Source organism: Sus scrofa, chromosome 12 (assembly GCF_054392235.1).
Source record: "Sus scrofa isolate SSC_HxYL_T2T_F1_AM1 chromosome 12, Sscrofa_HxYL_maternal_Yorkshire_Landrace_v2.0, whole genome shotgun sequence".
Lineage (NCBI taxonomy): Eukaryota > Metazoa > Chordata > Mammalia > Artiodactyla > Suidae > Sus > Sus scrofa.
The window spans coordinates 13692854-13720192 of NC_139394.1; the positions used below are offsets into that span (position 1 = coordinate 13692854).

General features: G+C 42.7%; 1 protein-coding gene and 1 non-coding gene across 17 annotated transcripts in view; one reads left to right on the plus strand and one right to left on the minus strand.

Moving 5' to 3' along the window:
* Positions 1 to 19606, minus strand: part of HELZ (helicase with zinc finger) — a 160410-nt gene extending 140804 nt beyond the window's left edge. For 4 of the 16 annotated variants that reach the window (XM_021066746.2, XM_021066743.2, XM_021066750.2 and 1 more), the window contains exons 1-3: positions 19566 to 19606; positions 18189 to 18244; positions 14027 to 14083 (exon numbers count right to left, since the gene is read on the minus strand). The gene's annotated coding sequence lies outside the window, so the exon portion shown is untranslated. The remainder of the gene's footprint in view (positions 1 to 14026; positions 14084 to 18188; positions 18245 to 19565) is intronic. The other 12 variants (XM_021066747.2, XM_021066744.2, XM_084983942.1 and 9 more) reach the window with 3 other exon arrangements.
* On the plus strand, positions 11592 to 11699 carry LOC146398052 (U6 spliceosomal RNA). The gene has a single exon (XR_014822157.1). It is a non-coding gene; the product is annotated as a U6 spliceosomal RNA (small nuclear RNA).
* Positions 19607 to 27339: the final 7733 nt, after the last annotated feature.

Genomic DNA, 27339 nt, shown 5'->3' on the forward strand with positions numbered 1-27339 from the left:
ATGAAAGTATACATATTTAGCCACATTAGTGATTACCATTTAAAAAAAAAATGTGAAAACCCTCAAAAACCTAAACCAATCACATCTTTTGGTTAAGCAAAAGTCCTAGATGTTCCCAAGACTAAGGAGTATATTAATTACCACCTTTCCAGAAAATAACATTTGCATCTTCCACAAAAGTCAACTTTTGAGAACATTCCATCACTGTTATTTTTCACCACTTTTATAGAATAGAAAAATCTATCCATCACAGTATAATACAAAAAAAAGAAAAATTTATGAATTGGACTTTCTCAAAATTAAACATTTTTGCTCTTTGAAAGACACTATTTAAAGAATGAAAAGATAAGCTACAGACTAAGAGAAAAACACTTACAAATCCCATATCTGGAAAAAAAGAAATTTGTATCCAGATGTATAAAGAATTTTCAAAACTCAACAGTAAGAAAACAACCCATTTAGAAGCTGGGCAAGAGATTTCAACAGACACTCCACTAAGAGGATATAACGATGGCAAATAAACTCATGAAAAGACATTCAATGGCATTAATCATCAGAGAAATGCCAATTAAAACCATGACCTGATACTACTACATACCTATTAGAATGGCTAAATTAAAAATACTGATTATCAGAGTTCCCGCTGTGACACAACGAAATGAGCAGCATCTCTGGAGCCCTGGGACATAGGTTCTACCCACAACGAGGCACAGTGGGTTAAGGGTCCAAAGTTGCAGCAAAGGTCACAACTGCGACTTGGATCTGATCCCTGAACTCCATATGCCAAAAGGTGGCCAAAAAAAAAAAAAAAACCACTGATAGCAGTGATGGAGAATAGCTAGAACTCTCATGTACTGCTGGTGGGAATATAAAAATGGTACAGCCATTCTGGAAAAAGGGTTGATAGTTTCTCATAAAGTTAAAAATACTCACTGTATCACCCAGTAATCCCCTCTCCCCAGATAGCTTACCCTAGAAAAATGAAAACTATGTTTGCAAAAAGACGGTACCCAAATGTTCATAACAGTTCTCCATAACTGTTAAAAAATGGAAACAACCCAAATGTCCTTCAATGAGTGACAGTGGAAAACTACTCAGTAATAAAAAGGAATAAACTTTCAATACATGCAAAAATTTAGATGAATCTCAAAGACTGAGTAAAAGAACCCAGTCTCAAAACTTACATATTTCATGATTCCATTTATATGACATTCTCAAAAAGACAAAACCATAGGGATGGAGAAAAGATGAGTGGTTGAAGGGGGTATAGGATGGGGAACATTAACTACAAAAAGATAGCACAAGAGAATCTGGGGGGAATAATATTATTCTGTATTCTGATTATGGTGATGGTTACAAAAATGACATGTGTACTAAACTAGCAGAACTGTATACCAAAAGAAAAAAGTCAGTTCTACTGTATGGTAATTTTAAGAATTAAAATTTTTAATTATTTAAAAAATAAGAATCTGAATGTCACAATGGACATGGATATAAAAACTGAAAAGAAGATAAAGAAGGATATGTTTGTTATTAATAAATGGAAAGGGTATACATTTTCCTTCCTATAAATGTAGGTTTTTAGAGGCATGAATGGAGCCTCAGCAAGAATGTTTCCAAACAGAACCATCACTGAGTTCACTAGGTACAAAATGTAAGACATTGTAAGGAATCCCATTATACCTAGATAATTGGTCCAGGACCACAAGTGAATACTGGAAGAAAAATGAAATCAATGGTATACCACAGAAGTGGTAGGCAGACTGGCCTGCACTAAGTCATGTCCAGTAACAGATGGTAAGAAGGGTGGTGATTTATAAGCATCATTTTCGTCCCACTGCGGACTTTCTTCTGCAACAGCATAGGGATAACCACCAGACTACCCTGAAATCATGTCATGAAATGTACTTTCACGTTTTTTTAAATCAGTTATTGCCCTTAAATTATTTTTTTCTCATTAATTTAGCCACAGTCCTCTTCTATTTCTAAAAACTTAAATCTTGTTTGATTCAAGACAGACTTCAAAAAACAAAAATAAATAGTGATCCAATAGTAGGAGCCAACAGTAGTAAATAAATTTCTTCAATCTAAAGTGAAGATGATTGCTCTCTCTTTCATATTTGTCTCCATTAGAAAAGAAAATTACCTGTATCATAATTAACGTGGATAGCATGAATCAGATGGCATTTGGAAAGGTTTTAGAAGACTGATGAGTTGAGCTAAACCTTACCACCATCCACTTGAACAGAAATCACTAACATCCATCATTAGTTCCTCCTTAGACCCCAAGTTACCTTGAATTATTAAATGATGTAAACAATAAAATCATATGAAAACCTAAGAAAAATATGTTTCTTTACATAACTAACCTAAAAATTGAAACAAAAGGCCTCCTAGGAAAAAATCAGAGATTCATTTTTTAAGTCAGTAATTTGCTTTTAATCTGCCTCATACATTTTTATTTTTCCTGTGGAAACCCAATTATTATCCTGAAAATAAGACTATCCTAGAAAGTAAATATATTGTGACAAAAGAAAGAAAAGCCCGCATGATGTCCCCTAAGAAGTCCGGGAATCATGGCAGAGCCTGCCCCCTTCCCGCACTGGGCAGCACAGCTGTGGGGAGACCCTGCAGCTGGTCAAAGTGTGCCATGTTTCCTCAGGGAGGAAAAAAGTTAGGAATCACTCTAGAGATGGCAGAGTGCTTCTGAAATGCCTATAAAATAATGTCCAAGCTCATTACCAAATATTCAGACCACCCATGGTCTGGTTATAATCGTACGTTCCCACCACCCCTCCCTACACAGGCCCCAGGACAGCCAGGCCTCTTAAGTTTCTGACATGCCCTTCCCTCTACCCAAAGATCCTTCCCCTCCTCCCTTTGGACCTAAATCCCATCCAGCTGTAAATGATCCCTCCAAGGCCTGTTTCCCTAAGAATGCTCCTCCCCAAACCAGAATTACTTTCTATAGAATGATTTGCCTCTTACTCATCCATTATCTTGGATTAAATACATCATGGGAGATGCCTTATCCACCCAACGCAACTACCTTATAAAAAGAAGTCATGTTTTACATCAACTATATCCCCATGGCAACCATTCCATTCACTAAAACCATTCAATAAATACTTTAATTGAATTTCCAAAACAGTTGACCTAAAATAACCTAAATACCAAGCATTCCAAGAACTGTCCGGAGCCAAATCCATTTCTCATTCGAATGCCAATGTCATAGAGAAGGATGTTATATTCTCTTTAAATGTAATTGCTTTTAACCAAAACTGGAATCTGTGAAGGATCTATGGGATACACAGGCAAAATATTCTGCAAAGTGAAAAAGCTTTATTTATTGTACTGTGCTTAATATTCAGCCAGAATTGCATTTTTCTCTAAAACTTATAAAATTACTGAGTATGCAAGAAGCATAGAAAAGAGACTACGCCTATTGAGAAGAAAACTGAAAACTAAGATCATCAATCATATTCTATTTTGAATAATCTCTTTCATATAGAGGTAAATTCTCAATTCCAGAATGAATGGAATTCAATATAGCAAAGTAAAATGTTTAAAATACATAAGATATCCTGATGGGCCTTCTACCATCTGTTTTAGCAACTTGAATTTTTTTTAAAAAAAAGCTAAATTTAGGAAAAGTTATATCAAGCTAAAATTGACATTTTTCTTCATCTATTACTTTGATTTTTCCTGACCCATTTTTGAGAATTGTCAGTAATTCTGGATCAGTAATTCCAAATTCTTAAAGACTTTAAGCCTTCTCCCAAATCACTTAATATGCTTACCCATCAATAAAGACATGAAAAAACAAAAAAAAAACAAAACCCATATTTATAAGCAAGCAAATTATACTAAAAGCCTGACTTCGAGAAAAGATTGTTGCTTGCCAAGAAAATTTTATTAATATAAACATTTTCTATAATTTGTTTCTTTTGGTGGAGGAGGCTACACCCATGGCATAGGGAAGTTCCCAGGCCAGGGACTGAATCCAAGTTGCAGCTGTAACCTACACTATAGCTGTGCAACGCCAAATCCTTAACCCACTACACCACACAGGAACTCCTTCTATCATTTGTATTTCTTCACTTTTCCTTTTCAGATTTTCCATGTAGCCTTGTAAACATAACATAATCCAAATCATTTGAGCTTTATAAATAAAACATAAATCATGGAGTTCCCGTCCTGGCGAAGCGGAAACGAATCCAACTAGGAACCATGAGGTTTTGGATTTGATCCCCGGCCTCATTCAGTGGGTTAAGGATCTGGCATTGCCGTGAGCTGTGGTGCAGGTCACAGATGCAGCTAGGATCTGGCATTGCTGTAGTTGTGATGCAGGCTGGCAGCAACAGCTCTGATTAGACCGATAGCCTGGGAACCTCCATATGCCGCAGGTGTGGCCCTAAAAAGACAAAAGACAAAAAAAAAAACAAAAAACCAACAACAACCATAAATCAATATAAAAGAGTCAACTGTATAATTAAAACAAAAGGTACCACCTTAACAACCACCATCATCCATCCTCTTAAAGACTATCTTCAATTTACTGGCAGTCTATGTTCTCAAACTACATTTTCAAGTCAGACGTTTGAAACTCAGAACAGTGTCCTACAGAAACTGTTAAGAATAAGGGTTATCAGAAAGATGTAAAGTAACAAAAACAGGTTACAAAATATCTCCAATGCAATCTCCCTTTTTAAGTAAAACCAAGCAGATTAGAAAATAAGTCTTTAATCCTGTTTTTTAAAATATCTGTATGTACTGAATATTTTACATAAAAAGCCAAGAAAGAGATTAAACAAAATATTAAAAGTGACTAACTCCTTCCCCCAAACCCTAATTCCAGTCTAATTATGAGGAGAACATCAGACAAACCCCAACCGAGGGACATTCCATGAAATACCTGAACCAGGACTTTTCAAAAATTGTCATTTAAAAAAGGAAAGTCTGAAAAACAGTCATAGCCCGTAAGACATGACAACCACATTTAACATGGATCCTGGATAGATCTTTGAGCAGAAAAAGGGCACTGTGGGAAATCCAAATAAAACATGCAAATTAGTTAATACTAATGTTCTAATGATGGTTTCTTAGACTTGACAAATGTACCATAAAAATGTAAAATGTGAACAATGGCAGGTGAAGAGTATATAAGAACTCTGACCTACATTTACAACTTTCTGTAAATCTAAAATTATTCCAAAATTAAAACTAGGTATCTCTGAGTGGTAGATTACAGATTTTTTTAATTCGTCTGCATTTTCTAATTTTTCAACAAGCAACATGCTTCATCGTCATGAAAAACAAAAAGAGGAAGAGGTAACTATTCTAGGTTAAGAAACTAAAGAGACATAATAACCTAAAAAAATAAAATACATTTGGGGGACAAATAGGAAAAATTATATACGAACTTGATATCTGATAGTATAACCATTCGTTAGCAGTACTGAACTATTTTCTTAGGTGTGATAATGGTATTACATTTACGAAGAAAAATGTCCTCATCCTTAGGAGACCCATGTAGAAGTATGAATGAAATGCCAGCTAAGATGTCTGCAACTTACTGGCTCAGGAAAAAAAATAAATTCTACCTATGTATTTGAGAGAAGGCAAATAATGATATAACACTTACAACTTTGCTGTAAGCCTAAAGGTTTCATAGTATAAATTTAATAGTTTTCTTTAACTTAAAAAAGTGATTCAAAACCCAAACTAATACAGAAGTTGTAATTTACGCTTTTTTTTTTTTTTTTAGGGCCACACCTGCAGCATATGGAGGTTCCCAGGCTAGGGGTCGAATCAGAGCTGCAGCTGCCGGCCTACACCACAGCTCATGGCAACACCAGATCCTTAACCCACTGAGCCAGGCCAGGGATCAAACCCACAACCTCATGGTTCCTAGTCAGATTCGTTTCCACTGTGCCACAATGGAATTCCTTGAATATAGTCTTTTTAATCCTCTGGGGAGTTTATAACGATCTTGGGATCATTAATTTCTAACTTATTTCATTTTTTTAAATAAATATGTTTATTTGAATACAATTACCCTATCCTTTAAAGATGCTGGAGAGAAGATTCAATAACCAAGGAAGACACAGTTGGAAACTGTAAAGAAGTATAAGAAATAGAGTCCCCAGCAGAATAGAAGAGCAGATCTCTTACGACGCTGCATTCCGTACACCCTGGGTCAGACATAGTTCATCTTGAGCCTAAGATCCAGTAGAGATACAGCTGCCCAAAATGCCTTTCTCCAGCTGAGAAAGAAGTGGAAATGTTACAGCATAGAACATTCTTTGCTATCTACTGCTAACTGAGTTAAAAATCCTTAATACCATTCTGGTCCTAAAATTCTATTATCCCACATAAAACACCTTTAAAACAAGTACACATTATCATTTCACATCTATTAGGATAGCTATTAAAAAAAAAAAAAAAAAAAAACAGAAAATAAGTGTTGGCAAGAATGTGGATAAACCGAAACCTTTGTGCATTGCCTGTGGGCCTGAAGTGGTGCTACTAATGTGGAAAATAATAAGGGAATTCTGCAGAAAATTAAACATAGCATTACCATATGATCCAACAATTTCACTTCTGGGTATTTCCCAAAAGAACTGAAAGCAAGGACTTAAACAGATACGTATACACCCACATTCATAGCAGCATTATTCACAAGAGCTGAAAGGTGGAAGCAACCCATGTCTATTAAAACATGAATGGATTTTTTTAAGTGCGGCATTTACATGCAATGGCATATCATTTAGCCTTAAAAAGGAAAGAAAAGCGGCTACATGCTACAACATGGATGAACCCTGAAGACACGCTAAGTGAAGTAAGTCGGTCACAAAAAAGACAACTACTATGTGAGTGCACTTATATGAGGAACTTACGGTATGAATGGATCCTTTTCTAATGCACAGAAACAGAAAATAGAATGATGTTCGTCAGGGGCTTGAGGGAGGAGGGAATGGAAAATCAGTGTTAAATGGGTACAGAATTTCACTTTGGGAAGGTGACAAAGTTCTGGAGACGAGTGGTGGTGGTGGTTGTACAACGGTCTGAATATACTCACTGCGAATAAATTTATGCTAAAATGGTTAAAATAGCAAATTTTATGTATATTTTACCAAAATAAAAAAAAACAAGAGTTCCCATCGTGGCTCAGCTGAAATGAATCTGACTAGCATCCATGAGGACACAGGTTCAATGTCTGGCCTTGCTCAGTGGGTTAAGGATCCAGCGTTGCTGTGAGCTGTGGTGCATGTCACAGATGAGGCTTGAATCTGGCGTTGCTGTAGCCGTGATGTAGGCCAGCGGCTACAGCTCCAATTCAATCCCTAGCCTAGGAATCTCCATGTGCCGTGGGTGCAGCCCTAAAGAGACAAAAAATGAAATGAAATGAAATACAAATAAAAACACACAAGTATACAAGCCCTAACACCCTCCTAACACCTTCAAAGCAGCAAGGCCCATGTCCTAATCCTGATGCAAACATAAGGAATGCTCACTGCCCATTTCCCAAACATCCCTACCCATGGACGAGGACTGAGAGCTGGCAGAGCAGAGCCAAGGCCAGAGACGGAAAACTGGTCCTGTTATTAGCCCCACTGAATAAACCTAGAAAAGCCGAAACTTAAGGTCCAGGGTAGCTGACAGGCAGGCTACGGACAAGAAGGCAAAAGTAGAAGGAAGGGAACCCTTCAGCAGAACATGGGTAGCTGATGGGACTGGAAAGAGCTAGCAGAGCTGCGAGGAAAAGGAACAGAGGAGAGGGGGAATCAAGGAGGAAGTTTCCCCAAGATAAGGAAAGACAGAGTGGAGGAGAAAGGAAAAACAGAATTATAAACACACAGTGGATTCATTCAAGAAGAGATTCTTCGCAAGTACCAGCAGAAAAATAACTTCCTTCCACTTAGGTGACCGTTTTCAGCTAAAGAAACTAAGAGGAGTTCCAGCTGTGGCACAGCAGGTTAAGATCCAGTGTTGTCTCTCAGGCAGCTGGGGTTCAATCCCTGGCCCAGCAAAGTGGGTTAAGGATCTGGTATTGCTGCAGCTGTGGCACAGTTGTGGCTCAGGTTCAATCCCTGGCCACAGGTGCAGCAAAAAAAAAAAAGAAAAGAAAAAGAAAGAAGGGAAAGGAAAGAGAGAAAGAGAGTTGGTGAAACCTATGAAAAGTTAGGAAGAAATATATTTTTCTATGTGAGAATACTAATATACTTTGATTCACAAAGAACTATGTACTGCCTTTTTTTTCCCCATTTGTTTTGGTCTTTTTTTTGTTTTCCCACAAGAAAAGAACCTTACTTATTTAGGAACAATTTCGGTCTAGGATTACCATTTTTATTTGTATCAAACATTAGTATGCCATGAATGAGCTAAAGAGTTGTATGACACAGCGGTTAAGAGAATAGGCTTAAAGCCAGATCTGCCTGAATTTGAATCCTGGCACTGTGACCTGAGGCTATCTGCCTAAAAATTTGCTTTGATTTCCAAATCTGTAAAATGGAAATAAAAACCGACACCTCAAAGGACTGTTGCAAGAATTAAATAGGGTAACATATGAAAGCACTTAGAACAGTGTCCGGCTCACACTAATCACTACTCAAGTATTAGCTTCCTATTATCCTCCAGATCTAGAACATGAGCTCCAGGAGAGCTGGGATTCTCTCTGTTTTGCTCACTATGAAAGCCCCAGGTGTCTGACATAAGTATTCGTCGAATAGTAAAAATGTATTGAATAATATAAACCTCACACCAGCATCGCAGAAGCCCAAAGGAATAGCACTACCTTTTTGTTATCACCAACAACTAAAAGCTGCATAACACTTTAGCCTCAAAGTTCATAGAGGGTTTTTATACACCTTATCTCAATAATTCTGTGAAGCTGATATTACCTCCATGTCACAGACAAACTAAGACTCAGGAGATTTAAGTGATTTGCCCAAGGAATTCTGTAAATTAATCATAGTTCTGTTCACTCTAGACCCCCACCCAGAAAGCTCAGGACATAACATACAAAACTGTTCAACCTTCTCTGCCTGTAAGTACACAAAATGTAAGGCCACCAAAACACTTTATCCCATTTGCTTCAATATAACTGATGGAGAGGCAAGAAAGAGACAAAACAACATTAAAAACTGTTGAACAAGGGGAACAGCGGGATTGATTATACTCTTTCCACTTCTGTATACCTGAAATTCTCCATAATAAAAAAGTCATCAAAAATAAACTCTTCACTCTCAACATAAACCCTACCACTTCCAATTTTCTACGGAGCACACCCGCATGTGAGGAAAACACCACAGCAGAGAACTTGTCAGTTGCAGGCAGTGAAGATGGTGCTGGACTGGGACTCAGGCAGCCTCAGGCTTCACTCCGCTTTATCTAATTTTGAGACCTCACTGATTCCTCTAACTTCTCTGGGCTCTGAACTGCCTCATCTTTTCCTGCTAGGATTAAATTTCTGATTTCAGCTTTCTATTAAGTTCCTGAAACTCCATGAACATAGAAAACCAAACTTGTCTCTTCTCTTGTCTAAACCCCCAAGACCTGTTCTTCCTCCTAACTCCAAGATTCCTGCTGTCCCATTCTGCCAGCCGTCCAGCCATAAAAACCTCAGCATCATCTCGGACTTGAGGCGTAGAACTGACTGTTCCCTTCCCCTCCTACCTAATTAGTCGCCACATCTCTCTGTTCAACCTCCAAAATACTCTTGAATCCATCCCTCCTTCCCATTCCCAAGGCCACCAATTCAATTCAGGCCCTCACCATCCCTCTCTTGGACTATTACTATAAACCCAAATAAACCCTTGTCTCTAGTTTCTCTTCCCTGCCAACCCATCATATTTACTCTTTATCTGACATGCAGACCCTCCAAAACCCAGTCCTGACTTCTCAACAGGCTCACCTTTCACTATGTCCCTTTATGTCACACAGGGTCCAGGTAATTCAGGTACACAGTTTCCTGACATCCGCCTCACTTCCATCATCACCCCCCAGTCTTTGCTCAAGCTATCCTTCCCTCCAGAAGCCCTCTTCTCTTCATTGCTCATTTTCACAGAGGGGCAATTTAAATGCCACCTCTTCAGTTGAAGTGTTCCCTTATAGCCCCAGGGGGCAGAATCACTCCCCCAACTGAACCCCGAAGCACTTTATCTGAACCCCTTTTACAGCAGCCTTCAAATTCCTACCAGTCCTTTCTTTTTTTGGTGCCCCTATTCTCTCTACTAGATGTTCGTTCCTTATCACCTTCGTATCCTCAGAACAGTGCTTCTCAAAGAGCTGCCATGGCACAGTGATGTGCCATGAGTGAGTTAAAAATGTTCTAGACAGTGACCCCCTCAGCCCTCCAAGCAGCTACAAAGGGACCTCAGCAGCCAGAGTCCCCAGCTGGTCAAGCCTCAAGCGGCCTCAAGTGGCCTCAAGCAGCCTCCTCCTTCAAGCAAATACATGACATGCTAACTTGAGAGGTGCTCAGAGGATGCAACATGGCACACAGCAGATGCCTAATAAATATCTGCTGAACTAAATCTTGGAATAAACCACCTGTTCCTCTTCAACCACTATTCCCAACCACTATTCAAGGACTTGACTCTCCTTGAACATTCTCACTGAACATGTTCTGATCACCTTTTTAATAATCATCTCTTTATTAGCTGATTATACTTGCCTTACCACCCAAAGCACACATCAATCAGTTTACATAAAACAGCAAAGGAGTTTCCATCGTGGCTCAGCAGTAACAAACCCGACTAGTATCCATGAGGAAGCGGATTCAATCCCTGGCCTCATTCAGTGGGTGAAGGATCTGGTGTTGCCATGAGCTGTGGTACAGGTCACGGACAAGGCTCAGATCTGCCATGGCGGCAGCTACAGCTCTGATTCAACCCCTAGACTGGGGACTTCCATATGCCATGGGTATGGCCTTAAAAAGACAAAAAAAAAAAAAAAAAAAAAAAAGCAAGGATATGAACAAGGAGTTCACCATGAAGAGACTCAAAGAGAAATATTCAACATTACAGAACAAAGAAATGCTATTAAATAAGCAAAAACTTTTTTGGGGGGTGGGGGGCATACCCATGGCATATGGAAGTTCCCCTGGCTAGGGGTCAAACTACAGCTGCATCTGCCGGCCTACGCCACAGCCACAGCCACACCAGATCCGAGCCACGTTGCGACCTATACGACAGCTCACAGCAAGGCCGGATCCTTAACCCACTGTGCAAGGTATCCATTGTCAGCTTCGTCACCACAGAGCTACAACAGGAACTCCAATAAGCAAAAACTTTTAAGGAAAAAATGTATTTCTATCCAACGATGGTGAAATAGGTACATCTGTGTATCTGTCAGTTGTATAAACTGATAAAAGATTCTTGAAAAACATGTGGCAATATATATATCAAAAACCACAAAAACATTCATACCATTTTAACACAAGAATACACTCAGAAATTTATCCTAGGGAATAAAAAAAAAGCCAGAAAAAGACACAACAACATCTACAATAATTTAAAGTATTAACTGAAAATCAGCCACCAACATAAATGTCTAACACAAAAAGGTTTAAGTAAACTATGAGAATAGTGCTTGCTTCGGCAGCACATATACTAAAAATTGGAACTATACAGAGAAGATTAGCATGGCCCCTGCGCAAGGATGACACGCAAATTCGTGAAGCGTTCCATATTTTTGAATGGATTTACCATGAGATCCTGCTGTGTAGCACTGAGAACTATGTCTAGATACTTACATCGCAACACAACAATGGGAGGAAAAATTAGGTATATATGTATGAGTAACTTGGTCCCCATGCTGTACAGTGGAAAAAATAAAAATAAAAAATAAATATAATTTTTAGAAAATTATGAGAATATGACTTAATGAAATATTTTGCAGCCTTTCAAAGTATAATCATGTAAATTAAAATTGTGACACCTGAAGTTCCCAGCGGCACAATAGGATCAGCAGCATCTCTGAAGTGCTATAACAGGTTCAATCCCCAGTCTAGCACAGTGGGTTAAGGATCTGGTGTTGCCACAGCTTAGGTGTTAGGTTACAACTGTGGCTTGGATCTAATCCGGATCCCCAGCCTAGGAACTCCACATGCCCCAAGGCAGCCAAAAAAGAAAATAATAACAATAATAATAATAATAATAAACTTTTTTTAAAAAATGTGAAACCTAACATGGAAATGTTTCATAATCTAATACATGAGAAAAATTTCAAATTATGTGCCTCATAATTTAAAATGAGTACAATAAATAAATATATATATACATATATACGCATATTTTGTTTTTGTCTTTTTAAGGCCACACTCAGCACATGGAGGTTCCCAGGCTAGGGGTTGAATCTGAGCTGCAGCTGCCGGCCTACACTACAGCCACAGCAAGACCAGATCCTCAACCCACTGAGCAAGGGCAGGGATCAAACCTGAGGCCTCATGGATACTAGTCAGATTTGTTTCCACTGAGCCACGACAGGAACTCCCACATATATATATTTTTAATGGAATGCCAAAAAGAAAATAAACTGTTTTAGAGTAGTAGACCAAATTAATGATTTAATTAATATTATTTCTTAAATTAGTTCATACATTTGGAGAAAAAGTTCTGCCATACTGACAAAATGAGGGGTTTCAGGATACAAGCTTGATATAATCTCAAGAAGTGGTCCACCCCTGCCTTCTACTGCTCACTTTTGTCTTCAACTGAGAACTCTCACGCACTCCTTTTATTTATTTATTTATTTTAGTGGCCATATCCACAGCATATAGAAATTCCTGGGCTAGGCCAAGAATTGAATCCAAGCTTCAGCTGCAAACTACGCATCAGCTACAGCAATGCTGGACCCTTTAACCCACTGTGGGGGGGGCCAGGGATAGAACCCACATATCTACAGCAACCCAAGCCACTGTAGTCAGATTCTTAACCCACTGCACCATAGCAGAAACTCCATCTCATGCACTCCTTATTACAATGACCTATAACAAACCCAGACCCCAGATTTCCAAGGACCATCAAACTAGCTCAACTGGCCTCCTAAAACCCCATGAAACTGTGAGGATGAATCATGCAAAACTAGCATAAACTCAAGAAACAAAGAACACCCACAACTATGTTTTACTTTAGCAATCAACACTACTACTTGGCCAAGCCTAAGTTCAATTACAAATCCTAAAAGTATACAGTGCTGTCACATTAAAGTCTCTGGGACTAGAACTGAAAATATATCAAAAACTAATTTAAGCACAGATGACCCACAGGACAATATTAAAACAGTCTTTCTAATTGTTTTTCTATAGTATTGCCATTTTCCAAGTTTAATAATGAATGCCCAAGATACTCTAATGAACCAAGATGACTAATTACAGTGAAATAATAAATACTCAAGACAAAATTGTCTTTCTTAGGGCATTTCAGCAAGAAATAAATAATCTAAAGGACGAATACAACAATTGTTTGGAGGGAACACAACCGTTAGGAAAGGAGTTTAACTTTTTGTTTCCATTGATGTGCTCTCAGTATCTAGATCCTCAAAAATGCAGATGCACACAGTCATTCATGACAAGACACAGAGCAGGTAACAGGAAAAACAAACAACTTAATGCTTAACCAAGTTCATCAGAGCATTGGGTGATCGCCACTCTAGAATGTTGACACAAAAACTGAAGCGCCGCTCAAGCTCCCATCATATGCTGATAGGGTGAACCCCTGTGCAGTTACTCATTTAAGACAGAAGTGGAAGATGAGCCTACCCTCATTTCTCCTCAATCCAACTGACAAAGCGCCAGGCAGTCTCTTGGGAGTGGTTCACCATCATCCACTCTGTTCCAGAAGTAGCCAATTCAGTCAGGCCCCACATCTCTAGGTCACCACTGTTTCATTAGTCACTCCACCTCGTCCCACCTCATCCTTTCTGACTTGACGCCCTCCTCTAGATGAAGCCCCTTCTGTCTCTTCCTCAGGCATTACCAAGTTCTCGTTTGCTAAATAAGTCTCTTCCAAGCCTTACTCACCTGCAGTTCACTGCACTGGGTATCACCCAAATAGCCCATCAGAGCTCTTTATAATTTCTGAAAGAGAGAGAAGGAACTTTTTAATGCACAGTCGAAAATACCATTGCTGATATATCAGTTCTGAAGCATCTGTGTCCAGTGTGCACAGCATATGGTCTTTTGGTCCATAGCATTTCAATAAAATGTAGCGTAACCAGCCAGGACCAAGAGTCCTGAGATAAGGGTCCGGAGATAAAAGTTTGGTTTCATGCTGCTACTACTTAGCGGTGTGACCTTGGGCAAGTAAGTCACGACTTCTCCAGGCCTCAATTTCCTCATCTGGAAAATAAGAGACAAACTAGACAGAGGCAGCAGCACACAGTACAGTGGAATGAACACGCCCTTCCCAAGACACACCACCAGCATCACTCCTTACTAGTCCTGCGACATTGTGTTAGTTACTCCAGTTTAGCCTAAATTTCCTCTGCACAGCAGAAATAACAACCACCTTGGAGGTGTTCTGAGAACGAAGGGAGAGATAATGAGTTAATAAAAAGACTATAGGAAATACACTGTGCAGCTCATCATAAAATTCCACAGATGGTAATTGTGGAATTACCAACATTGCTCCCGGCTCGAAGGTTATATGAATTCAATTCCCAAATAGTTATTTCCTTGAAAGATCAACAAATCAAAACTTTACCAACCTGACAATGCAATGAACTATTTGAGTATTTCACTAACAATTCAATTACAGTTACCCTAAACTGATAGAAGTTTAAGATTATCAATATTACTTAACACCACAGGAAATAAGGGCAAAAAAGTCCCAGCCTAACATCTAAACTGGTTCAGTGGCCATGCCTTCTTCCCTTCTGCTTTCACTACTGCCAGTGTGAAAAAGAGGTCTTCCAGAAGCCAAGTGACACCAGCTGTTTTCTATGGGAAGCAGGACTAAGGCTGGAAGAAGGAGAACAGAGGCTTTTTTAAATCTATTTTACTTTACATACTTAAGTGCTGCTCAAATTTGTTTACCATGGAATGCATTCGTTTTACACAAAAATAAATAATTTTTTAAACTATATTAGGTACATATATTGCCTACTGACAAGAAGCTTGCCTCACAGGAATACTTTCACCACAAGGAGAATATCCTCAGAAGAAAGTAAAAAGGCAAATTCAGATGTGCCGAGAACACCTAAAATGTGGCACAGAAATAGCAAAAATCACAAACATTTACACTTCAGAATGGTTCAGTCAAAAAATATGCCATGCATTCTTTGAAAAACCTAATGATGCATCAGGGTTTTTTGGAGCTGAAAGCAAGTTGACTACACAAACTCTAGCTTTACCAGACAACTTCCTGCTCTTGGAGAAAGTGACCAAGTACAATTTACACAAGTAAACGAGCTGGCATGACTACTTGGTAGTATGTTGAAAAACTCTTAATTTGCTTTAAACAATTGATAGCTTAAAATATACATACATATATATGCACACTTATAAATACATATATATATAAAAAGTAAAAGTCTTCGTGTTACACCTACAATATTATTTTTCTTTTTTGAATTTATTTTTTACTGATGTATAGTTGATTTATACAATACAATTTTTGAAAGAGGAATATTAATTCTATTGAATTCAGAATTACTCCAAATATTATTCCAGCCACCCTTGCAGTGACAGACCACAAAGTTGTATGCTGCTTCTAGCCAATGCTACATTATTTAAATAATGACCTACCTATAAGCTGATATGGCCACCCTCTCCACACATATCATAGTTCTCTCCTAGAAAACACCTTCAGATATTACTTAGAAACCAACTTATATTTGCACGTACAGTTATCTAAGTTTATGAAGATAAACAACCATAACAATTTGTTTATAATCCCAGAAGTCGCTCCACCCTCCCTCTTGTTCACCAACAAGTTGATAAACTTGCCCCACAATCTTGTATGCATTTAAAACAACAGGCAAGGGATCTTATTTCCTGTGCTGAGCCTGTATTTGAGGTCTTTAATATAGTCTGACAAACAATTATAAACTAATTCGCATTTAGTAGCAATACCATACCTAGTTCTTAAACAGAGAATAAAAATGCATGTGTAAGATCAGATCTACTTATTTGTAGGTCCCTCTGCAATATTCTTAGCCTTCCATGAATATGCTGTATATTTTTAAACTACACAAAGCCCTTTGCAAGGAGGAATGATTTCTCCTGTTATTTTGGCATCACTCCCCTCACCGGTTAAACACTGTACTGTCCATAAATGCATACAGACTTTAAAACAATGTGGATTGAGTATTTATGGTATTAGAAATGAAACTTCTTACTAACAATTGCAAAAATCTAGTGTACCAGCTGATAGAGAGGTACTTACTGACTCCCAAAAACTACAGCCTTACCTAAAAATAGTGTCCCAGCTTCCCAGCCAAAAGGACAGACTAAAAAAGCTATGTCTTTATTCAGCTCAAAGACACAGACTCCTACTTCACCACAACCTTCCATACTATGGTATTTCCCATTTTAGAATGCTTTGTGTAACAACCTGTTTGGTGGCCAACCACCAACTTCACTTTGAAGTGAATACTAACACTCACTTGGTCTACACGTGCGAAAATTATGGAAAATGTCTTGACACAATTCAGGCCAAACAACACTAGCCACACAAGATCATCTATTTCTAAATATTCCCTTTTAGACTATAAAGAAACAGCTCCATAGGCCAAAAAGTAGATCACTAGTTCTTCCTACAAAGTAATATATACACTAAAAAAAAAAAAGATAAAAGGTACAGATTGGAAGGTCTAAGTCATGAATACGCCTCTATCACCTGTAAGCTGAAAATAAATTTTAGTAGTTCCCACTGTGGCACAATGGGGTCCGCGGTGTCTCTGGAGCACTGGGAAGCGGGTTCAATCCCCGCCCCTCACAGTCCATTAAGGATCTGGTGTTGCCCCAGCTGCCTGGCAGGTTGCAGTCAGGGCTCAGACCTGATCCCTGGCCCAGGAACTTCCATATGCCCATATGCCATGGGGCAACAAATAATAATAATAAATAATAAAGCACTAGAGGGTTCAAATAACTAAGTAAATTTTAAAAATCCATATTTGTTCTTCTGACAAGAAAAAAATTAAAATATGTGATACACACAAGCACCGTTGAGTTTCAAACACAGGCAAATGTGGTGTGTGCACTTACAAAAGGATCTTGGTTTGTGTCCCCTTTCCTCTCCCAAGTTTTTTTTTTAAGGCAAAAATATCAATTGTATGCCTCAATCTGGAAAAAATAAAACAAATGTGTGATAGAAATGAAAAGTTTGTAAGTGGATTTCAAAATACAAAGGCTGCCCAGATGTGTTAAATAAAAAAAAAAAAAAAAGACTTACATTCTCTCAATAAACCATAGTAAAATATTTTCAAAGTTGAGAAAATTGTTTGTGAAAAATGTAAAATTAGCAAAGCTCTCTCCTTCTCCCCAGTAGGGAACACTAACTGTGCACTGACACTATACCAATAACATCCTATAAATTCAAAGCCTTTAAGTAAGATTAAATAAAGCAACACTTTGAATTCACACACTACACGTGACCAGAAAATAATGACAAACCAGTCTTATCCCTAATTGGCTAACCAAAACACAACACTACCATTTTTATTTCAAAATAATTATGAGAGAGACAAGTACTATTCCATTTTACAGAAAATAGAAGCAAGATGTGCATAAGGTAATTCTTTCCAGTGGAAAGGGTGTACTTTACAGGAGTTCTATAAACTTCGAACAGACAACATCCACATACACAATCACTAACACTCAATGCAGAGTAAGCGATGGACACCAAAACAAAGATAAAATTAAGACATTCAATTAAAGTTACAAAAGGAAATTTAAATAGGCAAACTATAATTACCCCTGGTGAAGATACAGATCAAGGATGGCTGCGAATAACATCTGACTCTGGATAAGCCCCACTATGGTTGAGAATGTTGAAGTCACTGAAGTTTGATACACTTGACACAGTTTGCCTTCCTAAACCTACTCCTGCCTCTACACCCTCTAAGTCAGTGATTTGGAACTAAAGATGGCCCCATCACATTACGGAGTCTCGGTCTCACCCTTAGGACTTGATTAAAATAAAGAAGAAAAAAAGGTAAATCATTTTTAACCGCAGTCTCACCTTACACATCTCACCAGCACTGTAGTTCTTTAGTGATCAATTACTTCATCCAATTCCTGAGGCAAATAGAAAAAGTAAAATGTGTCTATACAACACCAGTAACAGACATGCTAGGTAGCAAATATTTTATCAGCTTGAAGTGAAAGAGCACCTAAATTTCAAATGGAAAAAGTTACCAAAACGGTACAGTATGCAGCTTTGTAAGTGAGTCTGTTTGTTTTACTTTAAAATAAAAACATTTCCTCTCTGTGTGATAAAATAGATTATAAAATGCTCTTCAAATCCAAAAACATAAAAAGTCATCTCTAGTCATCTCTTAAACAGCACTGACTGACTTGACTTTCAAAAAAACAAAAGAAGAAATGAAGAAGAAATTCATTAACATGAGTTTAAGAGAGGGTAAAATTAAGAACAAACTAGCCAGGACAACTTATTCATCCCCCACTCCCTCCCCGCCCCCAGCTCTAGGAATCCACTGTTTCTGGATTTATACATATTATATTAATGATTTGCCTGAAAAGTGTAAGTGCTAAGGGAGAAGGATAACGATTTTGAGTTTCAAACAAAACCTGAGGATCTCAACCCAAGAAGAATCCTAAGATGCTGATTTCCAGTCCTAGCTGGAGGATTCTCAACAGGGGAGGGTGTAGCAGACTCCAATAATTTGGGGGGAGAAGAATCAAAGTTCCCTAGATAAAAATGCAGGCCCTTAGCTCTGGAAAAGGGGAGTCTTCAAGGAATCTCCAGGAAAGGAGAGTCTGTTTTTATTTTTGTTGATGTGTTTATGGGCCAATGAGAATTTCCGAGGAGGGGGCGGAGAAAGGGGTGAAGAAAGTGAAGCTGGGGCAAGAGCCCTCCGCGGGGGAGGGGGCGCACTCCTGACCCACTTTTGCCGACGCCCACCCTCCGGCCCCCGCCCCCACCTCGAGTAGAAGTCCGAACCCCGAGGGGGCAATCGAGCGGGGCGTGGGAGGCCCGCACGCTCCCCACCCCCAGCCGCGACCCGGAGGAGGGGAGCGTGCGAGGAGGCTCGACTCCCCCTCCCGAAGTGCCTGGGGCTGGACGAACCTCCCGCAGGCTCGCGGCCCGGGTCTGCGAGGTCCCCTTCACCGCCTGGGTCGAGGGCGCCGCGGCCCCCAGCGGAGGGGAAGGGGACCGAGGAGGGGAAGAAACTGTAAACAGCCCCAGCGTCCGGGCCTCGCCTCGAAGAGCCCCGCTTCCCAGGCCCCGCCGCGGGCCGCCTGGGCCCCCGGCCCGCCCCGGGGCCGCCCCTCCCGGGAGCCCGGGGACCGTAGGGGTGTCCAGTCCCCTCCCCGGAGGGCTCCGGCAGCTCGCGGAGCGGTCCCAGCGGCAGAGAAGGGGGAAGTCAGGACTTACCTGTCATTACTTTCTACGCCATCTTGGATCCACTTGTCAACGTCCCCACAAAGCATTATGGGTAAGAAAGAGCCTTTAAAGTGACTCCCCCCCTCGGCCCCCGACTCCCGCCTCCCGCCGCCGGCGCCGCCCCTCCAGCCTCACCTCCCGCCCGGAAAGTTGCCCCGGGTGGCGGGCCAGCCCCGACGCCCGCAGCCCGCCCCCCCTCCCCGCTCCCGACCGTTTGCATTTACAATTCACCCCCTTTTTTAAAAACGTGGCTTTAGGTCTTACCGGTTGCTTCTGCCCCTGGCCTCCCTTCCCCCCGCCCCTCGCCTCCACGCCTGTTCCCTTTGCCCCGCCGCCCTCCTGTCCTGGCAGACACCCCACGTCTGCATTTAATCAGCCCGAGGTTTCCCTGCTGCTGCCAGCAAAGAGCTGCTCATTGATTTATTTATGCGCATTTATGCGTCTGTTATTGCTCTAGATCCTTGGTGCCCGGCGGCGGGCTTCTGCTTCCTGCCCCCGGGAAGCCTAGGGTTGCCCTCCGGGCCCCGGAGCCCGGCAGCCCTTGCAGCTCAGCCTGCACTCTGACTGCGGCCTCCGCGAACGGAAAGGTGCCTCTGCCCGGCCAAACCGCTCCGGGGCTGTCGGGCTCCGGGATCTGGGCGGACACTGTGTCCCCGAGTCAACCGGCATCGCAGCGTGTTGGGGAGGGGGAGGGGGATACTAAGCTAAATGCAACTTTTACCGCTGTTTACTCTCCCTTCCGCTGTCTCCTCCCCTGGACCAGTAACGCGATCCATAACCCTCTAGGTGGGGACCCCTCCCCTAGGAATGTGGCTTTGGGCTCTGCCGAATCCACCCTTTTACAGTCCGGACTGCGTGCGAACTGGGACTTCCCGGGGCAGGTAACTTGGGGTGCAGGCTGAGGGCGTTGGCTGGGACGCGGAAGCCACCCCGGCTTGGGAGAGGGTCCCGGAGGGGGGCTGGGGCCGGGAGGAGAGTGCGTCCGCTCCAGTCCACCTGCCGGGTCTTAGCTGGGCGGCGAGCTCAGGCGATGGGGAGAGAGGAGGACTGCGGGCGCCACTCCCGCCCAAGGCTTGTTGGGGGATGCTCAAGAGTTGCCTGTCTGCGACAGGATACATTGGAAGTAGGCGGCGCTGAGACGCCAGCCCGGGGACCCAGGCGAGCGACCCCGTAGCCCTTGCGCGCCGCCTGAGCCTCTGCTGCGGCGGGTTAGCTCATTGCAGGGGAGCTGAGCTCTCTCCCCCATTACTCGTTGCCCGCTTGTGTTTGCGCGGGCGAGCACATCACTGGCCCGCCCCCCTAGCGCCCGGGTCCCCTTGCCCCTGGAGCAGGTTTCTCAGTCCTCGGCGCTTTCACTTCCCATTGCCTTTGATCTCTGCTTTGCAAACTTTGGGGGCCTGCTGTGGTTGCTTCTACCCCCCCCCTCCACACACACACCTCCCCAAGCAAATTTCTACCATGAGGTGTCCAAGGGAGAATCCTCCAGGACCTCAGGAATTGCGAAATTGAATTGTGTATAAAATGCTGTTGAAAGGTTCTGAAATTAGAAGAAAGCACGGGCATTAAAACCCCCCTGGGGTGCCTGGAGAGAGTCTGGGGCCTTGGGGTCCACACAGGGGTTTTACCCTCCTCCAGACCCTAGGAGAAGCCTCTCTCGAGGAACCTGGACGATTGCTGACATAAGCCCTGCCCCCGGGGAGCTAAAAATTCCACCAGGCAATTGTCCCGGCCAAATGAGAAGAGTGGGGTGTAGACTCATTAAGGGATTGGCCCGGGGTCAGCGGTGAGGGAGAGAGCGAGGTAATGAGTCACTCAAGGCTGGCCGGGAACGTAGCGTGCCGGGAGGGACCTCCCCTGAGTCACCCGCTTCTCTGAACTCGGAATGAGTTGGGAAACTGGAGCCTGGAGCCAGGTTCTTAGACAATCCAATGAACTGCAGGCCATGGGCTTGGGCTGGGGCGGGTAGCGCTGCTCAGGACCCTTCTGCCTGATGCCCACTGGAAAACAGGCTCCCAAGTCTCTCCTTTGCAGGGTAGCCAGTTGCTGTTTCCAGTCCCTTTTCTGCACCTAGTTAGCCACGCCTGTGCACTGATTTATTGGTTGCTTTGTGTTTACATGGCACCTTTATGTGTGTGGTCTGAGTTTCACATAATTCAACACTAAGTAAGCTGAGGGCAAGGACCGTGTCTCCCCGAGGTACCTTTCTTGGCCTTATATAGGCCTGGACCCAAAGCAGAGCTTGATATATTTGACTGCTTGCCCCATTCACTCATCTAATCCAAGGTGCATCCTGGTCCATCCTTGTCCAAGTCACCACCTATGGCCTGTGCCAGAAAACCTTCCTGAAGTTCCCGCAGTGGCTCAGCAGAAACAAACCCAGCTAGTATCCATGAGGACAGATGCAGGTTCCATCCCTGGCCTCGCTCAGTGGGTTAAGGATCCAGCGTTGCTGTGAGCTGTGATGTGGGGCACAGACGCAGCTCGGATCTGGCCTTGCTGTGGTTGTGGTGTAGGCCAGCGGCTACAGCTCTAATTCAAGCCCTAGCCTGGAAACCTCCCTATGGCCTTATGCTGCGAATGCGGCCCTAAAAAGACAAAAAAAGAAAGAAAATCCTCGCAACTCTTCCCCCTAGCACCGCTCTAACCCCCTATAGTCTATTTTCCGTCTGATCAACCCGGGCAAGGTCTGTGAAATGTTAACTCTATCACGTGACTCCTCTGCTTAACCCCACTGCATGGGACCTCATCACATTTCGAATAAAACCAAATTCCCAACCATAGCCCAGAAGGTCGTGTGTGAGTGGCTCCTGTATCACCACCATCGTCGACACACTGGTCTTCTACCGTCCCCTGCAGCACCAGAAGCTTCCTCCAGCCAGATCCTTGTCCCTCCCTGCCCCCCATCTGATGGTCATCACCTTTTTAGCACACAGGTCTCTGCTCAGATGTCACCTTCTGGAAGAGAATTTTCATGATCCCCATAACCAAAGTGGGTCATTCTCTATTCTTTCACTCTGAGTTAGAAATGTACTTGGAGTTCCCATCGTGGTTCAGTGGCTGAAGAATCCAACTAGGAACCATGAGGTTGCGGGTTTGATCCCTGGCCTTGCTCAGTGGGTTAACGATCTGGCGTTGCCGTGAGCTGTGGTGTAGGTCGCAGACGAGGCTCAGATCTTGGCATTGCTGTGGCTCTGGCATAGGCTGGTGGCTGCAGCTCCAATTAGACCCCTAGCCTGGGAACCTCCATATGCCATGGCTGCAGCCCTAGAAAAAGAAAAGACAAAAAAAAAAAAAGAAAGAAAGAAATATTCTTGTTTATCTATTTGGGTTGTTTATTTTTTGCACCACCACCCCCTTGCTTGTAAGCTCTGTAAGGACACATCCTACCTGGCTTGTTCGCACAGTGCCTAGACCAGGGCCTGGCGCACATACAAACTTTCAGCCCATCCTTGTTGAATGAATGACCAGACCGTTGTGAGAGTGCGGGGTAGCAGTGAACATGTGCAGAAGCATCTCATTAGACCATCGGGATCGTACACAGCTAGAGGCAGGCCCTTTGCCCACCATGAATGATGACCAAGACTCTATTCTGATTCTACTGGGATGAACCACAGCCTCGAATAATTCTCCAGTCACCTCCGCCTTCCTTCCCTCATTTTTTCTCCCCAACCCCTTCAATGGCCACACCTTACTCTTTTCAGCCCTTAGGCTCAGTTTTGGGGTCTCATTCAACTACACCACTCCCCCCTTCTCTTTCCGTCTCAAGGGTGTAAATCCCATCTTTACCCTGAGAAAAGACTCTAAACCTGCAGCTTAAGTCCAGAGCTTTCTCTTGAGCCTCCGACTCTTATCCAACAACTTCTTACCATCACCACTTGAAACTCACAGACATCTCAAACTTACCATGTCCAGAACTGAATTCTTGACCTCCCCCCACAAATATGCTCCACCCCAGTCCTCCCTGGCTCCGTCATTGGCAACTCCATTATTTAAATTGCTCAGCCACAGTCACTCCTGTCTCTTTCACAAACTCCACCTTCAATCCACCTGCAAATCTTGCTTTGCCTTCAAAAATGTATCCAGCATCTGACCATCTCTCACCACCTCTGTTGTTGCAACTCTGGTCCAATGCACTTTCGTCTCCTCCCCTTTGCCCTCATTTGTGTGTTCTCAACATAGCCGCCACGCTGGTCCTGATAAAGTGCAGATCAAATCCTCTCTCGCCTCTGCTCACAACCCTCTGACTTCTACTCATCTCATTCAGAGAAACCGGAGTCCCACTAATCCAACTGTGACCTGACTTCATTTCCTACCTCCCTCCCCCTGTAGCCGAATGGCTTACTCCTCCGCTTCCTTCAAGCTTTGCTCTTCACAGTGTGCCCCTCTCTCACCATTCTGTTTAAAATTCCAGGGAATGACCTTGTGGCCATTGTCACTGCAGTGGCCTGGGTCGCTGCTGTGGTGCAGGTTCATTTCCTGGCCCAGGAACTTCCACATGCCACAGGCGTGGCCAAAAAAAATTTTCAATATTCCCATGTGCATATGCACGCACGCACACACGCACGCACACACACACAGAGCCTGTTTCTTTCCTGCTTTTTTCCCATAGCATTTATCACCTCCTAACATGGTAAATAGTTTGTTATTCAGTGTCTTATCTACATCTCCCCATAGGAAGAGTCGGCTTGCTAATCACCAAAGACTTGTGTTTATTGCTGGGAGCTACATTTTCCAGCTATGCCCCTTGCCTCTAGCTGGAGCCAGGTAACTTGTTCTTGCAAAGAGACTTGGAGCTGAAATGCGACTCTGAAATGAGCAGGTGCAAATCTGCCTGACCGAAAAATACAAGCAAGGACTCTAAGCTGAGCAGACAATAAACCTTTATCCTGTTAAGCTACTGATACTGTGTTCTGTTTGTTATAGCACTTAGTACCTTCATCACGGTCCCTTGGTCACTAGAGCCCATTAGAATGAAAGCTCAGTGAAGGTGAGGACTCGTGCATGTTTTGTCCATGAATGTGTTTGTCCTCAGTGCCCAGAACAGAGCTTGGCATGTAGTGGGTACCTAATAAATAGTTGTTGAGTGAATGAATGAATTTCCTTTTCCATGACCTGTCATGAAAAGAAGTGAACGGTTGACAAGGAAAGGACAATGGGAAAGGAATTTTGTTGTTGTTGTTCAAAAAAAAGTATTAACTGAATTTCTAGAAAATCATTGGCTACGATGCTTTGGTAAAACTAAATGGCGATCCCTTTATTTTATTTATTTATTTATTTACTTTTGTCTTTTTGCCATTTCTTGGGCCACTCCCACAGCACATGGAGGTTCCCAGGCTAGGGGTCGAATTGGAGCTGCAGCCACCGGCCTACGCCAGAGCCACAACAACACAGGATCCGAGCCGCGTCTGCAACCTACACCACAGCTCACAGCAATGCCGGATCGTTAACCCACTGAGCAGGGATCGAACCCGCAACCTCATGGTTCCTAGTCGGATTCGTTAACCACTGCGCCACGACGGGAACTCCAAATTATTTAATTTTTTAAGGAACCTCCATACTGTTCTCTACAGTGGTTGCACAATTTTACATTCCCACCAACATTCCCACCTCCTCCCAGTGTAGGAGGGCTCTCTTTTCCCCACAGTCCATGGTATTCTATTTTGTCCTCATCTCAGTCCTTAGGAACATGCCAGGGGTTCTTTTGCCACCCCGTCCCCTGCCTTCTGCCCCTTCAACTCCCTCTATGGGAAATCACAGAAACAGAACATGTAGGCCTGGCTGGGATCTTAGAGGGCATCCAGCCAAGCGATTTCCATACTGGTTCTGCCTCACTTCTGACTGATGAGGCTGATGATGTTGACGTGTGTGGCCAGCTCCCGTGGGTGCCCCCCCAGCACTCCTGCCCCATTACTCTAATGCCGTCCATCCATGTTGCTAAAAATGCAGGTATTTTGTTCCTTTTAATGGCTCAGTAATATTCCATTGTGTATGTGTACCACATCTTCTTGAGCCACTCCTCTGTTGATGGACATTTAGGTTGTTTCCATGTCTTGGCTATTGCATATAGTGCTGCGGTGAACATTGGAGTACACATGTCTTTGCGAGTCATGGTTTTCTCTGGATAGATGCCCAGGAGTGGGCTTGCTGGATCAAAAGGTAGATCTATTTTTAGTTTTCTGAGGAATCTCCATACTGTTTTCCACAGTGGTTGCACCAATTTACATTCCCACCAACAGTGTAATAGGGTTCCATTTTCTCCACACCCTCTTTTTGATGATGGCCATTCTGGCTGGTGTAAGGTGGTTCCTCATAGTGCTTTTGATTTGCATTTCTCTAATAATGGGTGATGTTGAACATCTTTTCATGTGTTTTTTGGCCATCGGTATGTCTTCTTTGGAGAACTGTCTGTTTAGATCTTCAGGATATCTTTCTAAGTCACTTAAATAACAGAAGTTTAAAAAATAGAGAAATATTGTAAAATAAAATAAAATAAAGAAGCATTAAATCCTTGGACTCTTGGACTCTTCCACACCTCTTTACTTTTTCTTTTTTTTTTGGTCTATTTGTCTTTTTAGGCCTGCACTCTCGGCACATGGAGGTTCCCAGGCTAGGGGTTGAATCAGAGCTGTAGTTGCCAGCCTACACCACAGCCACAGCAACACCAGACCTGAGGCATGTCTGCGACCTACACCACGGTTCACGGCAACGCCAGATCCTTAACCCACTGAGCAAGGCCAGGGATCAAACCTGCCACCTCATGGTTCCTAGTTGGATTCATTTCCGCTGCGCCACAACGGGAACTCCACTTCTTTTTACTTTTAAGGCCTGCTTCATTTCTTCTTGAGATATAGAAAAGAAGTGATGGTGGCCCAGATAATTCATACCAACCTCCTACTGAGGATAACTAAAATAAAATAGACAAGATATTCCTCAGAATATCTGCTGAACGCATCTGGTAGGTTAACAAAAGTGAAAACTACCAGGAATAGGCAGAACAGGCAGGTGATTTTAAAATGTGGGGTTCCTGTGCGCTAGGAACCCGACTAGTACCCATGAGGATGTGGGTTTGATCTCTGGCCTCACTCAATGGGTTAGGAGCCGCAGACGCGGCTCAGATTCTGAGTTGCTCTGGCTGTGGCTTAGGCCAGCAACTGCAGCTCCAGTTCTCTCCCTACCCTGGGAACATCCATATGCCACAGGTTCAGCACTAAGAAGAAAACCAATGAAGTAATTAAAATAAAATTTGGGGTCTTTGTGTCCTAGGGGCCTGTACCTTTTTTTTTTTTTTTTTTTTTGTCTTGTCTTTTTAGGGACACACCCATGGCATATGGAGGTTCTTAGGCTAGGGGTCGAATCTGATCCGTAGCTGCTGCCCTATGCCAGAGCCACAGCAATGTGGGGTCTGAGCTGTGTCTCCAATCTATACAATAGCTCATGGCACCTCCAGATCCTTAACCCACTAAGCAAGTCCAGGGATCGAACCTGCATCCTCATGGATACTAGTCAGGCTCATTAATCACTGAGCCACGACAGGAACTCCAGGCTGTTTACTTTTTTTTTTTTTTTTTTTTTTTGTCTTTTTGCCATTTCTTGGGCCGCTCCCGTGGCACATGGAGGTTCCCAGGCGAGGGGTCTAATCGGAGCTGTAGCTGCCAACCTACGCCAGAACCACAGCAATATGGGATCCGAGCCGCGTCTGCAACCTACACCACAGCTCACGGCAACGCCAGATCGTTAACCCACTGAGCAAGGGCAGGGACCGAAC